The sequence below is a fragment of the Rhipicephalus microplus genome, unplaced genomic scaffold (genome assembly GCF_043290135.1).
Source record: "Rhipicephalus microplus isolate Deutch F79 unplaced genomic scaffold, USDA_Rmic scaffold_218, whole genome shotgun sequence".
NCBI lineage: Eukaryota > Metazoa > Arthropoda > Arachnida > Ixodida > Ixodidae > Rhipicephalus > Rhipicephalus microplus.
This window is the reverse complement of record NW_027464789.1, coordinates 228,992-238,991: the sequence shown is the minus strand read 5'-3', so window position 1 is coordinate 238,991 and position 10,000 is coordinate 228,992. Positions and strand designations below refer to the sequence as shown.

The 10,000-nt window shown below is 60.3% G+C and overlaps 1 non-coding gene across 1 annotated transcript; it reads right to left on the bottom strand.

The window, feature by feature from the left end:
- Nucleotides 1–1,098: 1,098 nt before the first annotated feature.
- Nucleotides 1,099–2,913, bottom strand: LOC142792405 (small subunit ribosomal RNA). The gene has a single exon (XR_012890895.1). It is a non-coding gene; the product is annotated as a small subunit ribosomal RNA (ribosomal RNA).
- Between the last annotated feature and the right edge of the window lie 7,087 nt (nucleotides 2,914–10,000).

Here is a 10,000-nt window from a genome sequence, read left to right as displayed (position 1 = left end):
CTTGCGCGGCACTTCCCACGTCCACCGAAGTCGGTGCCAAGGACCACTTTCGGCGCCGGAGCCGCGTACGAGCCTACTCGAGGCGGAAGAACGAAGCCAGCAAGGGCCTGGCCGCAAGTGCGTTCAATTGTCGGGACGTCCAAGTCCCTCGTTCTTCCGTGCTTCCTCTTTCGGCAAGTCGTTGCGGCACCTTCCCAAAGCGCGCAGACCCGCTAATCGCGACGAGCGCGACGTGGCCGTGCCGCCTTTCCCTCGGCAGCAAGCAAAACGCCTGGCAACGTCGACGCTCCCCTAACCGCGATCTCGCACCGTGTTTCGTGTGGCGAATTCAAAAGCCGGCCGGCGCTGCTGCAACCATTACGGTCGGTACGCATACGCCGCGGAGGGCGGGACGGTCATCGGAGCGTGCGGTTCCTCCATCGAGTACTGCGCACCTCGGCCGTCGCATCGCCGTGCCATGACCGGCCGCGCGTCAACGCGAACCGGTGCCAGCGAGATCCCTCGCCTGCAAGAACCGACCGGCAGCCTCCGTCACCCGAGGACGCGGAGGCGCTTGCCGCGGACGGCGGGACGGTATGCACTGGTGCACAGCGGACCCGTCACATCGCCAGTTCCTTGACCGACCGCCGACGCTTGTGCCGTTCCTCTCGTACTTGGCAGTCGCCGCGCGATTGTCGGGTCTCGTTCTTGCACGCTCGAACGGTCGGGAGGGCACTCGGCTGGCGTTTCGGGAACGCGCAGCCTCGCCTTCTACCGACGTAACCACGACTCGCCGTTCGCGCTCCGCCGCTCCTGTTTACAGTACTAGGCGGTCCCGCAGCGGTCGGGTCGCGCATTTCGAGCGCTTCGAGCCACGGTGCAGTGGCGGGTCGAAAGCCGACCTATGAGTGCGTTGCGCCGTTTGTACCCGCGTCCGCCACCTGGCCGACCGTCCAAGGTCGCGGTGTTGGCGTCCGCTGGGCGCAACAATTTGTCACGGGGTGCCGCTCCACATTCAGGCAGCCCCGTGGGGAAAAGCCGACCCCGCGTCCAAACGGGGTCAGCGGCAGAAAGTGTCGGGCGCAGACGCAGCTGAGGCGCTCACCCTTCACAATCCGTTAATGATCCTTCCGCAGGTTCACCTACGGAAACCTTGTTACGACTTTTACTTCCTCTAAATGATCAAGTTTGGTCATCTTTCCAACAGACCGGCGCAACCGAAAGGCCGCGCCGGACATCGGTCCGAAGACCTCACTAAATCATTCAATCGGTAGTAGCGACGGGCGGTGTGTACAAAGGGCAGGGACGTAATCAACGCGAGCTTATGACTCGCGCTTACTGGGAATTCCTCGTTCAAGGGGAACAATTGCAAGCCCCTATCCCAATCACGAAAGAAGTTCCACGGGTTACCCAGTCTTTTCAGACAGGGATAAAGACACGCTGCTTCCTTCAGTGTAGCGCGCGTGCGGCCCCGGACATCTAAGGGCATCACAGACCTGTTATTGCTCTGTTTCGTGCGGCTAGGAGCCGCTTGTCCCTCTAAGAAGGTTGTAAGGTGCTGGGAACCCCGCACCTATTTAATAGGCTAGAGTCTCGTTCGTTATCGGAATTAACCAGACAAATCGCTCCACCAACTAAGAACGGCCATGCACCACCATCCACCGAATCAAGAAAGAGCTCTCAATCTGTCAATCCTCCCAGTGTCCGGGCCGGGTAAGTTTTCCCGTGTTGAGTCAAATTAAGCCGCAGGCTCCACTCCTGGTGGTGCCCTTCCGTCAATTCCTTTAAGTTTCAGCTTTGCAACCATACTTCCCCCGGAACCCAAATACTTTGGTTTCCCGGAAGCTGCCCGCCGAGTCATTTGAGTAACTCAGGCGGATCGCTGGTTGGCATCGTTTATGGTCAGAACTAGGGCGGTATCTGATCGCCTTCGAACCTCTGACTTTCGTTCTTGATCAATGAAAACATTCTTGGCAAATGCTTTCGCAGTAGTTCGTCTTGCGACGGTCCAAGAATTTCACCTCTAGCGCCGCAATACGAATGCCCCCGTCCGTCCCTCTTAATCATTACCTCGTATTCCAAAAACCAACAGAACAGAAACGAGGTCTTGTTCTATTATTCCATGCAAGTTTATTCAGGCGACTCGCCTGCGTTGAGCACTCTAATTTTTTCAAAGTAAAAGCACCGGCCATCTCGAGGCACACAATGAAGTGCACCAAGAAAGAACCGGCATGATGTTCAGTCCGAGCCGTCGCATCGGGTAGATGCACTACTCGTCTGGAACTGAGATCCAACTACGAGCTTTTTAACCGCAGCAGCTTTAGTATACGCTATTGGAGCTGGAATTACCGCGGCTGCTGGCACCAGACTTGCCCTCCAATTGATCCTCGTTAAAGGATTTAGAGTGTACTCATTTCAATTACGGGGCCTCAAAAGAGTCCCGTATTGTTATTTTTCGTCACTACCTCCCCGTGCCGGGAGTGGGTAATTTGCGCGCCTGCTGCCTTCCTTGGATGTGGTAGCCGTTTCTCAGGCTCCCTCTCCGGAATCGAACCCTGATTCTCCGTTACCCGTAACAACCATGGTAAGCAAGTAACCTACCATCGAAAGTTGATAAGGCAGACACTTGAAAGAAACGTCGCCGGCTCGTGGCCATGCGATCAGCACAAAGTTATCCAGAGTCACCACACAATACGGGCCGAAACCCGATCGATCTTGGTCTAATAAAAGCACCCGTTACCCAAAGGGCTCCAGGCTCACTGCATGTATTAGCTCTAGAATTGCCACAGTTATCCAAGTAGGAAGAAACGATCTAAGGAACCATAACTGATTTAATGAGCCATTCGCGGTTTCGCCTTATTTCGGCATGTACTTAGACATGCATGGCTTAATCTTTGAGACAAGCATATGATTACTGGCAGGATCAACCAGGTAATCGTTCGACTGCGCGTCCGTCCTCGCCCTCGGCGGGCCGGACGCAGTCTGTGTGCGGCGGAGGCCACCTTCAGGCGCCCCAACACGCTTATTTTGCACTCCGAGATGACGGCGTTCGAGCTCGCTACGGCACAACCTTCCCGAAAGACGAGTGGGAGCCGTGCGGCAAGAAGCACGTTCATGCTCGCTCTTTTTCGTTGCATCGACTCGGTCGCGCCGTGCGGGTTGCCCAAGCCCGCTGCACTGTCGGTGGACCGGCCGGAACTAGCAACGGAGCCGAGACTGCAAAGCCGCCAGACGACGGGTCACGCCCGCGTCTTCGGCGCTTTCGCATCTGAATCGCCCGAGGACGACACGGAACACACCTCGATATCGTGGTAAAACGGCACCGTCCGACAACCAGCCCCTAACGCATCAAGCGGATGAGGCTGCAGACGACTGCCGTGGATTCCCCTGGAGCAGACCCGAGGACACGCTTGACGAGGCCGAAGCCCGCCGCATATCAGACACCCGGTCGCTTTCGCGTACGCCGCTCACGAGAACCCCCACATAATAGCAGCGATAAGTACCCAGACCTCCTTGGGCCCTAATACGAGCGTACTCGAGAAAATTTCACCGCGGGTGTGCCCCGAAACGTGTGGCATGTTGAGCGTGCCACAAGTCTACGTCGCTCTCAAACCCGCCGAGGTCGTAGAATTTGCGACCCTACTCACGAAATTCCCACCGAGGATACGGCCGCAAACGTACCGCACCTTGGGTAGGCCACGAGTTTGTGCAACACTACGCTGACGGCACAGCACCGAGGTCGTGCGCGCACGCACGGGAAAATTCCGCCGCGGTTTCTGCCGAAAACGTGAGGCACCACGACTCTCCGCAAGTTCGCGTCGACTGCGAAAGACCGAAGTCGTGAACGACGTGTCCGCTACTCGCCGCCGACACGCTGGACACCAAACGTACAACGACTCGACGGCGTCGTAGAGGCCCACGACGCGGTTTTCCTTAACGACGTCTCGGCGTGGCACCGACAGGTTAGAACGGCCGACCAACGTTCCCTGTCCGCCGTTCGGCTCAGTCGAAGGGCTCGGCGACTTCGGCAACGCTGCGAAGCCGCACGGTGACGCACGCCATGTCCCCATTTTTTTTTTTCTTTCTGCGTCTGCCGGGGTGCCCCTATAATAGCAGCGATAAGCACCCAGACCGCCGTGGGTCGCTCGCCCCGGCTGACGTGGTTTTTCGTACTCCTGCGGCGGTCGCCGTCAAGCACGTCCAAATACGCTACTTTCGTGGGCGCATTCACGCTCTTTCGCTTCGCCGGAGTGCCAGCACTCACTCTGCCAAAAACGGCGAACATCCGAGCGGCGGTTCCCACTTTTGCGTCGGCGTCGCAAACCCCGCCCCGGCAGACGAGGTTTGCCGTACTCGTGCGACGGTGGCCGGCGGGCACGTCGAAAGACGCCGATATCGTGCGCGAATTGGCGCACCTTGGCTTCACCGGAGTGCCGCCACTGACTCCCAAAAACGGCGAAGATCCGAGCGGCGCTTCCCACTTTCGCATCGGCGTCCCGAACTCCGCCCCGGCTGACGCGGTTTACCGTACTCGTGCGACGGTCGCCGGCGAGCACGTGGAAAGACGCCGATATCGTGCCCGAATCGGCTCCGTTCGGCTTCGCCGGAGTGCCAGCACTGGCTCGGCGAAAGACGACGAACATCCGAGCGACGGTTCTCACTATTGCGTACGCGTCGCAAACCCCGCCCCGGCAGACGCACTTTGCCGTACTCGTGCGACGGTCGCCGGCGAGCACGTAGAAAGACGCCGATATCGTGCCGGAATCGGCCCCGTTTGGCTTCGCCGGAGTGCCAGCACTCACTCGGCCACAAACGGCGAACATCCGAGCGGCGGTTCCCACTTAGCCGTCGGCGTCCCGAACTCCGCCCCGGCAGACGCGGTTGCCGAGCTCGTGCGACTAGCGACCGCGAAGCCGTCTCGCGACGCCGCTTTCGTGCGCGGCTCCCACTGCGACCTGGGTCACCCGAGGTCGACGAGCAAAAAAGAATGTCGAAAAAAATTTTTTTTTTTTTTTGCGTCTGCCGGGGTGCCCCTATAATAGCAGCGATAAGCACCCAGACCGCCATGGGTCGCTCGCCCCGGCTGACGTGGTTTTTCGTTTTCCTGCGGTGGTCGTCGTCAAGCACGTCCAAACACGCCACTTTCGTGGGCGCATTCGCGCTCTTTCGCTTCGCCGGAGTGCCAGCACTCACTCTGCCAAAAACGGCGAACATCCGAGCGGCGGTTCCCACTTTTGCGTCGGCGTCGCAAACCCCGCCCCGGCAGACGAGGTTTGCCGTACTCGTGCGACGGTGGCCGGCGGGCACGTCGAAAGACGCCGATATCGTGCGCGAATTGGCGCACCTTGGCTTCACCGGAGTGCCGCCACTGACTCCTCCAAAAACGGCGAAGATCCGAGCGGCGCTTCCCACTTTCGCATCGGCGTCCCGAACTCCGCCCCGGCTGACGCGGTTTACCGTACTCGTGCGACGGTCGCCGGCGAGCACGTGGAAAGACGCCGATATCGTGCCCGAATCGGCTCCGTTCGGCTTCGCCGGATTGCCAGCACTGGCTCGGCGAAAGACGACGAACATCCGAGCGACGGTTCTCACTATTGCGTACGCGTCGCAAACCCCGCCCCGGCAGACGCACTTTGCCGTACTCGTGCGACGGTCGCCGGCGAGCACGTAGAAAGACGCCGATATCGTGCCGGAATCGGCCCCGTTTGGCTTCGCCGGAGTGCCAGCACTCACTCGGCCACAAACGGCGAACATCCGAGCGGCGGTTCCCACTTAGCCGTCGGCGTCCCGAACTCCGCCCCGGCAGACGCGGTTGCCGAGCTCGTGCGACTAGCGACCGCGAAGCCGTCTCGCGACGCCGCTTTCGTGCGCGGCTCCCACTGCGACCTGGGTCACCCGAGGTCGACGAGCAAAAAAGAATGTCGAAAAAAATTTTTTTTTTTTTTTTTGCGTCTGCCGGGGTGCCCCTATAATAGCAGCGATAAGCACCCAGACCGCCATGGGTCGCTCGCCCCGGCTGACGTGGTTTTTCGTTTTCCTGCGGTGGTCGTCGTCAAGCACGTCCAAACACGCCACTTTCGTGGGCGCATTCGCGCTCTTTCGCTTCGCCGGAGTGCCAGCACTCACTCTGCCAAAAACGGCGAACATCCTAGTGGCGGTTCCCACTTTTGCGTCGGCGTCGCCAACCCCGCCCTGGCATACGCGGTTTGCCGTACTCGTGCGGCGGTGGCCGGCGGGCACGTCGAAAGACACCGATATCGTGCGCGAGTCGATGCTTCTTGGTCTCGCAGGAGGGCCGCCACTCACTCCTGCAAAAACGGCGAAGATCCGAGCGGCGCTTCCCACTTTTTAGTCGGCGTCGCAAACCTCGCCCCGGCAGACGCGCTTTGCCGTACTCGTGCGACGGTCGCCGGCGAGCACGTCGAAATACGCCGATATCGTGCCCGAATCGGCCCCGTTTCGCTTCGCCGGAGTGCCAGCACTCGCTCGGCCAAAGACGACGAACATCCGAGCGACGGTTCCCACTATTGCGTACGCGTCGCGAACCCCGCCCCGGCAGACGCGGTTTGCCGTACTCGTGCGGCGGTGGCCGGCGGGCACGTCGAAAGACGCCGATATCGTGCACGAATTGGCGCTCCTTGGCTTCACCGGAGTGCCAGCACTCACTCGGCCAAAAACGGCGAACATCCGAGCAGCGGTACCCACTTAGCCGTCGGCATCCCGAACTCCGCGCCGGCTGACGCGGTTGCCGAGCTCGTGCGACTAGCGACCGCGAACGCGTCTCGCGACGCCGCTTTCGTGCGCGGCTCCCATTGCGACCTGGGTTACCCGAGCTCGACCAGCAAAAAAGAAGGTCGAAAATTTTTTTTTTTTTTCTGCGTCTGCCGGGGTGCCCCTATAATAGCAGCGATAAGCACCCAGACCGCCGTGTGTCGCTCGCCCCGGCTGACGTGGTTTTTCGTACTCCTGCAGCGGTCGCCGTCACGCACGTCCAAATACGCCACTTTCGTGGGCGCATTCGCGCTCTTTCGCGTCGCCGGAGTGCCAGCACTCACTCTGCCAAAAACGGCCAACATCCGAGCGGCGGTTCCCACTTTTGCGTCGGCGTCGTAAACCCCGCCCCGGCAGACGCGGTTTGCCCTACTCGTGCGACGGTCGCCGGCGAGCGCGTCGAAAGACGCCGATATCGTGCGCTAATTGGCGCTCCTTGGCTTCTCCGGAGTGCCGCCACTCACTCCTCCAAAAACGGCGAAGATCCGAGCGGCGTTCTCCACTTTCGCATCGGCGTCCCGAACTCCGCCCGGGCTGACGCGGTTTACCGTACTCGTGCGACGGTCGCCGGCGGGCACGTCGAAAGACGCCGATATCGTGCCGTAATCGGCCCCGTTTGGCTTCGCCCGAGTGCCAGCACTCACTCGGCCAAAAACGGCGAACATCCGAGCAGCGTTTCCCACTTTCGCATCGGCGTCCCGAAGCCCGCCCCGGCAGACGCGGTTTGCCCTACTCGAGCGACGGTCGCCGGCGATCACGTCGAAAGGCGCCGAATTCGTGCACGAATCGATGCTTCTTGGTCTCGCAGGAGGGCCGCCACTCACTCCTGCAAAAACGGCGAAGATCCGAGTTGCGCTTCCCACTTTTTCGTCGGCGTCCCGAACTACGCCCCGGCTGACGCGGTTTACCGTACTCGTGCGACGGTCGCCGGCGGGCACTTCAAAATACGCCGATTTCGTGGGCGCATTCACGCTGTTTCGCTTCCCCGGAGTGCCAACACTCACTCTGCCGAAAGCGGCGATCATCCGAGCGGCGGTTCCCACTTTTGCGTCGGCTTCGCAAACGGCGCCCCGGCAGACGCGCTCGTGCGACGTACTCGTGCGACGGTCGCCGGCGAGCACGTCGAAAGACGCCGATATCGTGCTCGAATCGACCCCGTTTCGCTTCGCCGGAGTGCTGCCAGTCACGGCGCAGAAAACGGCGAACAAGTGTTTTTTTTTTTTTTTTTTCCTAGAATTTGTGTTATAGAAGGCACATTTGATATCGGACGATAATTTTCAACTTTATCACGCGCACCGATTTTCGTGTAGAGGTTTGCAAGTTTATGGGAATTTCTCCACTTGGAATAATGCGATTTAGTAGTACTACGAGAACTTCATGGATGTACTCAAGGGTACGGGGCAAGTCAGTTACGTCAACACCTGCAGATTTTTTACACTTCAAACTGAAAATTGTTGGTTGTGAGTCCTCGTGTGATATTAAAGGCCGATTCGCTAACACATAGAACAAAGAAAGAAAGGAAGAAAAAACGCCCGCGCTCGCTCAAGAAACCTGGGTTCGCAACAAGTGGCAACAACAAGCAACCGAGCGAGTGCGCCAAAACCCGTGGCGGCCGAACAAACGCGAAGTCCCAACCGCGTCAGCCGGGGCGGCACGGGACAGGAAAAATCACTTCAGCCGGGGCGGCGGGGCACCGAATAAACCTCGTCACCTCGTCGCAGGATAAAAGAGGAAACAAAAAGTCTAAACAGCGTCTGCTGGAGCGAATGCGTAATAAAACAACAACAACAACAAAAAAAAAAAAACACCCGCGCTCAAGAAGTCTGCAATCACCACAAAAGGCGACTGTGACCGAGCAGCGTCAGCCGGGGCCGTGCGGAAACGGAAAAACCGCGACTACCGGGGCGTCGAGGCACCGAAAAATCCACTTCAGCCGCGGCGAAAAAAAAAACAAAAAGAAAGACGGAGGGGGGGGGGGGGGAACCACGTCTGCCGGGGCGAAGGAAAAAAAAAAACGCGTCTGCCGGGGCGAGCCCGGGTGCGGCACCACCGGGAAAACTGTGGCAAACAGACATGGCGATCGAGTGAGTGGGCCGCCAGCCAGGCTCAGCCAAAAAGTGCAAAGTCCGAACTGCGTCAGCCGGGGCGGCAAAAACCACGTCAGCCGGGGCGGCGCAAAAAACCGCGTCTGCCGGGGCGGCACGAAACCGCGTCAGCCGGGGCGGCGCGAAAACTGCGTCAGCCGGGGCGAAAGAAAAAAAAAAAAAACGCGTCTGCCGGGGCGAGCCCGGGTGCGGCACCACCGGGAAAACTGTGGCAAACAGACATGGCGATCGAGTGAGTGGGCCGCCAGCCAGGCACAGCCGAAAAGTGCAAAGTCCGAACCGTGTCAGCCGGGGCGGCAAAAAACCGCGTCAGCCGGGGCGGCGCAAAAAACCGCGTCTGCCGGGGCGGCACGAAACCGCGTCAGCCGGGGCGGCGCGAAAACTGCGTCAGCCGGGGCGAGCCCGGGTGCGGCACCACCGGGAAAACTGTGGCAAACAGACATGGCGATCGAGTGAGTGGGCCGCCAGCCAGGCTCAGCCAAAAAGTGCCAAGTCCGAACTGCGTCAGCCGGGGCGGCAAAAAACCGCGTCAGCCGGGGCGGCGCAAAAAACCGCGTCTGCCGGGGCGGCGCGAAAACCGCGTCTGCCGGGGCGGCGCGAAAACTGCGTCAGCCGGGGCGAAAGAAAAAAAAAAAACGCGTCTGCCGGGGCGAGCCCGGGTGCGGCACCACCGGGAAAACTGTGGCAAACAGACATGGCGATCGAGTGAGTGGGCCGCCAGCAAGGCTCAGCCAAAAAGTGCTAAGTCCGAACTGCGTCAGCTGGGGCGGCAAAAAACCGCGTCTGCCGGGGCGGCACGAAACCGCGTCAGCCGGGGCGGCGCGAAAACCGCGTCTGCCGGGGCGGCACGAAACCGCGTCAGCCGGGGCGGCGCGAAAACTGCGTCAGCCGGGGCGAGCCCGGGTGCGGCACCACCGGGAAAACTGTGGCAAACAGACATGGCGATCGAGTGAGTGGGCCGCCAGCCAGGCACAGCCGAAAAGTGCTAAGTCCGAACTGCGTCAGCCGGGGCGGCAAAAACCGCGTCAGCCGGGGCGGCGCGAAAACCGCGTCTGCCGGGGCGGCACGAAACCGCGTCAGCCGGGGCGGCGCGAAAACTGCGTCAGCCGGGGCGAGCCCGGGTGCGGCACCACCGGGAAAACTGT